Here is a 7,552-nt window from a genome sequence, read left to right as displayed (position 1 = left end):
TCGTCTTTTTGCTGCTTCTTGCTGTGCAGTTACTCCCACAGCAGACATTTGTCTTTTAGGTGACTTCGCAGTTACACCTTGTGGCTTAAATTAATCATTACAGTCATGGCCAAAAGTTTTGAGAATGACACAAATATTATTTTTCACAAAGTCTGCTGCCTCAGTTTTTATGATGGCAAAATGCATATACTGCAGAATGTCATGAAGAGTGATCAGATGAATTGCAATTCATTTCAAAGTCCCTCTTTGCCATGACAATGAACTTTACCCCAAAAACAACATTTCCACTGCATTTCAGCCCTGCCACAAAAGGACCAGCTGACATCAGGTCAGTGATTCTCTCGTTTACACAGGCGAGAGTGTTGACGAGGACAAGGCTGGAGATCACTCTGTCATGCTGATTGAGTTAGAATAACAGACTGGAAGCTTTAAAAGTAGGGTGGTGCTTGAAATCATTGTTCTTCCTCTGTTAACCATGGTTATCTGCAAGGAAACATGTGCAGTCATCATTGCTTTGCACAAAAAGGGATTCTGAGGCAAAGATATTGCTGCTAGTAAGATTGCACTTAAATCAACCATTTATCAGATCATCAAGAACTTAAAGGAGAGAGGTTCAATAGTTGTGAAGAAAGATTTAGGGCACCCAAGAACATCCAGCAAGCGTCAGGACCGTCTCCTAAAGTTGATTCAGCTGCAGGATCGGGCACCACCAGTGCAGAGCTTGCTCAGGAATGGCAGCAGGCAGGTGTGAGTGCATCTGCACGCACAGTGAGGCGAGGACTGTTGGAGGATGGCCTGGATTACGGCAATTAAAATGGTCTTAGGAGTGTCACATTCACTTAGACAACAGGCCCAAGAAGTACACAAACAAAGGCTCCATTTGCAGCACAATAGATTTTGTCTATTTGCCAAATTGCAATAAGACATTAAACCAGAGATAGAGAGTTTGCCCTAGAGGGACATTATGCAGGAAATAAAGCAAATATCTTGCAGAGAACAAACACAAAAATGACAACTTTGATAAAGTCTCCATCCCTGGGCTAAGGGCAGTTTCATGCAGGACATAAATCTTTTAACCATCTAAATGGACCCCTGTGTATGGGTATGAAGATTTCCATGCCCACTGTCCAGCATTTCTATTACACTCTATACAGACATAGGACACTGCACCTCCAACATGACCTGACCTGGACATGATCATAATACAATTCTATTACACTATATACAGACATAGGACACTACACCTCCAACATGACCTGGCCACTGGACATGATCATAATACAATTCTATTACACTCTATACAGACATAGGACACTACACCCCCAACATGTCCTGACCACTGTACATGATCATAATACAATTCTATTACACTCTATACAGACATAGGACACTACACCCCCAACATGTCCTGACCACTGTACATGATCATAATACAATTCTATTACACTATATACAGACATAGGACACTACACCCCCAACATGACCTGACCACTGGACATAATCATAATACAATTCTATTACACTGTATACAGACATAGGACACTACACCCCCAACATGACCTGACCACTGGACATGATCATAATACAATTCTATTACACTGTATACAGACATAGGACACTAAACCTCCAACATGACCTGACCACTGGACATGATCATAATACAATTCTATTACACTCTATACAGACATATGACACTACACCTCCCAACATGACCTGACCACTGGGCATGATCATAATACAATTCTATTACACTCTATACAGACATATGACACTACACCTCCAACATGACCTGACCACTGGACATGATCATAATACAATTCTATTACACTATATACAGACATAGGACACTACACCTCCAACATGACCTGACCACTGGACATGATCATAATACAATTCTATTACACTATATACAGACATAGGACACTACACCCCCAACATGACCTGACCCCTGGACATGATCATGGCAGATATTTGCTTTATTCCCTGCATACGAACCCTCTAGGGTACACTCTGTATCCCTTGTTTAATGTCTTGTAATTTGGCAAACAGACAAAAACTAATGTGCTGCAAATGGAGCCTTTTTTTTTGTGCACTTCTCAGCTGCTCGTCTAAGTGATTGGGACACTTCCAAGACCATTTTTACCATAAACCCACAATGTTTCCGTTAGATGCCACCGGACACTTTTCAGACACCTTTTTGCATCTTCGCCCAAAAAAAAAAGGTTTATTGCAGTTGAGCTTTTGTGTTGTTAACAACATGATACAGAGGCACAGAGAGAGAGATGGCCAATCAGTGGGTCAGTGCAGGACCCCGGCTTGGCTTTGGAGAAGTGGTGATTTGTAATGACCTACGTGGTCTTAGTTGTTGGTCAATCTAGTCAGAACTGGTAATCTCTCATCTCATCCTTCACACACTGGCCATTATCATTGCACACAGTACAGATAGGGAGTGAATAGACAATATATACGTGACTGTTCTGGGATAGATATAAACAATGTTTGGGTTTTTTTTTGTTTCTTTTAAATAGAAGAAATGGAAAAATGAATTGCTGCACTGCCTCCAACTAAATCACTACATTTATTTATTTTTTCAAATTCTTGAACTATAAATACAAGTTTCAAAGGAAGACGATCAAGGTACATTGTTAGACTCACAGGTGTGTGTATTTTTCAGTGAAGTTTAAGTATTGGCGGCTTTGAAGTTGGAGTTATAACCAGACCATAATTGATTGGTACATTTCAGAGAGGTATAACAACCTGTAGACAGAGCTTTGTAGTGATAACAGGGCTACACCAACCTGTGTACAATCAGAGCATTAGAACATTCACAGGACTAGACCAACCTGTAGCCAATCAGAGCACTCACAGAACCAGACCAAACTGTAGTCAATGAGACATTGCAGCCCTGTGAATGTTCTAATGATGTGATTGGTTACAGATTGGGCTATCCCTGTGGGTGTTCAATGTTCTGAGTGGATCTTATTGACTTATAAGATCAGGAAAGTAGCCAACAAACCCATAGCCTCAAACAGTTCAAATCCCAGGATGGTATATGAGAGAACAGTTGCTGTTTGAAGGAAGGATTGCTGGCTTAACCATTAACGAGGCTGCCGAAAACTGTTCCTATAATGCTACCAAAGCCAGCCACACCAGCTAGACCAACCTTTTGCTAATCTGAACATTGAAGCGCTCAATGCTAAACCAATCTGTTTCTAATCCCATCATAAGAACATGTTCATGGCTAGTTCAACCTGTAGCCAATCGGATCATTCAAAGGTTAGAACAAAGTGTAGACAATCATATCATTCAAACGTTGGTCTAACCTTTGAATGATATGATTGTCTACACTTTGGTCTAACGTGTACACAATCAGATCTTTCGCATCTGTGCATGGACAATATCTTTGCACACGTCAGCAAACGACCAGCTAGTTGCCAGGTTATCGGTAGCCTTCCACTTTTATAGGGAGAACTGGGGGCATGTTGCATTTATGTGTGCACAAATATTTATAAATAAAAACATAGAAAGCATAAAAGTGAATTGGTAGTACAAACCCAAGATCTCACCTTCACGGATAACTGAAGACATAAATGAGGCTAAATGGAGCAATATTTTAGGTCAGTGCTTCCTAAACCCAGTCAGGTACCCCTACCAGTGCAGGCTTTCCAGGTCACAAGTGATATAACTAGCACCACCTGTGGATCTGTTACAACGTGTCAGTCAGTAATTATTACACCTGTGCTCCAGCAAGGAGATATGGAAAACCTGCACTGTTAGGGGGTCCTGAGAACTAGGTTTGGGAAACACTGGTTTAGCAGAAAATTAAAAAAGTTGTGTTTAATGAAGGTTTCTCAAAAGTCACATGTGTGCATCCATGCTGCATATACACATAGTGAATGACCTAATTTTGTTTATTTATTTTTTTTAATGACGATACAAAAGGGAATTTATATTCAATTAAATCCTGGGGGATTGGTGGTAGCAGAACTGTAGTGCATCTAGAACAACAAAAACAACATTCCACAAAACTGTGAAGTAACATTAAAAATTCACCTTTTTCATACGTTTGATTTTGACTGCATGGAGCCTAGTGAATTTCTAGGCTGATTATTGCTTCAGCCTACGAAATAAGTACCCCCACCATGTGCCAGGTACATTTTATGGTCATGCACTTTGTCTAAATACATCAATTTAGACATAGTTGGGGACCACAAAACTTGGAAGACATCATATGTCTCAAATGGAATCCTGGATAATATGCTGTGAATTCTGCATAAAAGTCACCCTTGGATTAATTTGGGCCGCAAGTACAGTAAAGCAGAATTAGATCAACTAGTTATATCAGAACAATTTAATTACATATGTTTTCGTTTTCATCAGGAGTCTAAAATGATAGAAAAGTAAGCATTAAAAATTGGGAGAACGTTGTCCATAAAAAATATTTTGAAATCAGAAGATTAAAGACCTTTATGGTTCATGCATTGGGAACAATCCCCCCCTTTACCTGAATGGTATGGTCCATCCCACTTTCAACAGAAGAATAATATAATTTTTTGGGGGTGAGGTGAACCCTTGGAGGAGGCGCTCACTGGACTGGGGGGCTTATTGGTTTTACAGCTTCAGCAGGGGATTTCTATAGAGATTATGACTTTCCTGCCTTCAGCTCGACTTATCGCCCAATGTCACCAGAGTTAAATTTACCATATATACGTTCTACCACGTAGGGATGTCTGTTGTTTAGTAAACTGCCCATAACATAAGTGGAAAAGAAATGTACCCAATTAACCCAACATTTCTTCAGATAGGAACTGACCTATTAAATGTAAGTTTAATTCAAAATATATTTAACTGTATGGTCCTATAAAACAAACAAACAAGAGAACATAAATGTTGGAATCAAGGCACAGAAAGAAACAACTTATCAATAAAAGTAAACAACATAGACGTGCAGGATTTCATGGAAGTAAGGTCCCATTCTTTCATTGTTTTACACAATACGCTGCATATTTAACAGAAAAATCAATGCTTTTTATCTCCAGCTACTTACATCAGATCAATAATTCTGAAACTACAAACCATTAAGCCCTTTTCTCTACCAAATAATTAATGACAAACCTTTGAACCATTAAAATGTTTCAAAGTGTAAGTACTCAGACTTCTTAAGCTTCAACATAAAGCAAAACTTGTGTATTAGCAAAACGTAAAACAACTAAAGTGTTGATACTTAACTAAATCTAGTGTAGTTTCTGTCCCATCTTTACTGACCAGTGCCATCTTCAAAGAGCGGTTTAGGAGGGTGAAGCTTCTCTATCCTGCATCACTCCAGGAAGGTACAGGAGCAAGAGCTAGAGGTGGACAGTGCTGCAGTCAACAGAATTATCTTCATGCCTTATCCACACACATGACATTCCCAAAAGTGTGTGGACACCCCTCCTAATTATCAATTTTAACCATTTCAGCCACACCCATTGCTAACAGGTGCATAAAATCGAGCATACAGCCATACAATCGCCATAGTCAAACATTAGCAATAGAATGGATCGTACTGAACAGCTCAGAGACCTTCAACGCAGCAATGTCATAGAATGCCACCTTTCCAACAAATCACTTCAATAAATTTCTGCCTTGCAGAAGTTGTCACAGATGACTAAGTGACGTTATTGTGAAGTGGATATGCATAGGAGCAACAATTGCGAAGCATTAGTCAACATATGCTCACAGGAAAGGACCGCAGAGGGCTGAAGCACATAAAAATGATCTGTCCTGGGTTGTAGCACAAACTGCCTCTGGAGGCAACACCAGCACAAGAACTGTTATTATTCTTTAAAATTTATAAGGCGCCACAAAGGGTCCGCAGCGTCGTACACGACATATACAGAAAACAGTGACCCATGACACAACATGATACAAAAAGAACAAAAAATGAAGAACAAAAATATACACACACAGGTAACATGGTTAATGCAAGACAAATTATTTCTGGGACAAGGAGTGAAAGTGGTGCTAGAAATCAGTGAGAAGTAGGCCGAAACTTAAGAAAACAGGGCTAGGGAAGCAGGCTAAGAGGTACAGGGGGTGATGGAATAGTAAAAGGAGCACACAAGGAAAGAGGGCCCTGCTCCTGAGAGCTTACATCCTAAAGCAGGGGTAGGCAACCTGCGGCTCTCCAGGTGTTGTGAAACTACAAGTCCCAGCATGCTTTGCCAGTAGATAACCAGCAGATAGGTGGCAAGGCATGCTGGGATTTGTAGTTTTGCAACACCTGGAGAGCCACAGGTTCCCTACCCCTGTCCTAAAGGAAAGGAGGAGACACAAATAGGGTGGAACTAACTGAGGGAGATAGCCGGGACAAGGGAGTTAGGACTGATAGACTTGAATAAAGAAATGAGTCTTAAGGACAGTCTTGAAGACTTTGAGAGTAGATTCTAACCTGATGGAACGTGGAAGATCGTTCCACAGCTGGGGAGCAGCCCGGGCAAAGTCCTGGAGACGGGAGTGAGAAGAGGCGATCAGTGTAGTGAGGCGGTGGTCACAGGCAGAGCGGAGGGGCCGGCTAGGAGTGTAGGTAGAGATGAGATTGGAGATGTAGGGAGGGGGAGGATTGATTAAGGGCTTTAAAGGGGAGGGTGAGGAGTTTAAATTTAATTCTGTAGGCCATGGGAAGCCAATGTAGTGACTGTTGGAGGGAGACAGCAGAGATCGAGCGGTTCATTGGAAGCTTCATGGATTGGGTTTCTATGACCAAGCAGCCACACACAAGCCTCAGATAACCAAGTACAATGCCAAACATGGACTGGAGTGGTGTAAAGCACAGTCTATGTACTCTGGAGCATTGGAAACCCGCTCTCTGGAGTGGTGTGAAGCACAGTCTATGTACTCTGGAGCATCGGAAACCCGCTCTCTGGAGTGGCTTCAACATCTGGCAGTCTTACGGACAAATCAGATTGGCGAATGCCAGAAGGCTTCCTGCCAACTGTAAAGTTTGGTGGGGGAGGATTAATGGTCTGGGGGCTGTTTTTCATGCTTTGGTTCAAGTAAAGGAAATGCTACTGCATACAATGACATTCTAGAGAATTGTGTACTTTTAACTTTTTGACAATTTGGGGAAGACCCTTTCCAGTTACAACATGACAATACGCCCATGCACAAAGTGAGGTTCATCAAAAATTTTTTTTTAAAAAAAAGGTTTCCCGTGCTTGGTGTGGAAGTACTTGATTGGCCCTGACCTCAACCCCATCAAACACCTTTGGGAGGAATTGGAAATCTCAACTGTGAGCGAGGCCTTATCACCCAACATCATTGTCTGACCTCACTAGTGCTCTTGTAGCTGAATGGATGTGGAACCCCTACAGCCATGGTCCAAAATCTGAAGAGTGAAGACTGTTATATTGTCAAACGAGGAAGCAATTCAATATTGATGCCTATGTATTGGAAGGAGATGCTCAACAAACACATATGGAGGCGATGTTCAGGTGTCCATTTACTTTTGGCCATACAGTGTAGGAAAAATTTGGTGTTTACATATAGCTGTCCATTAAGCCAATAGGGCTGC

Source organism: Mixophyes fleayi, chromosome 7 (genome assembly GCF_038048845.1).
Source record: "Mixophyes fleayi isolate aMixFle1 chromosome 7, aMixFle1.hap1, whole genome shotgun sequence".
NCBI classification, from domain to species: domain Eukaryota; kingdom Metazoa; phylum Chordata; class Amphibia; order Anura; family Limnodynastidae; genus Mixophyes; species Mixophyes fleayi.
The sequence above is the reverse complement of the archived record's forward strand: the minus strand, read 5'-3'. Positions refer to the sequence as shown.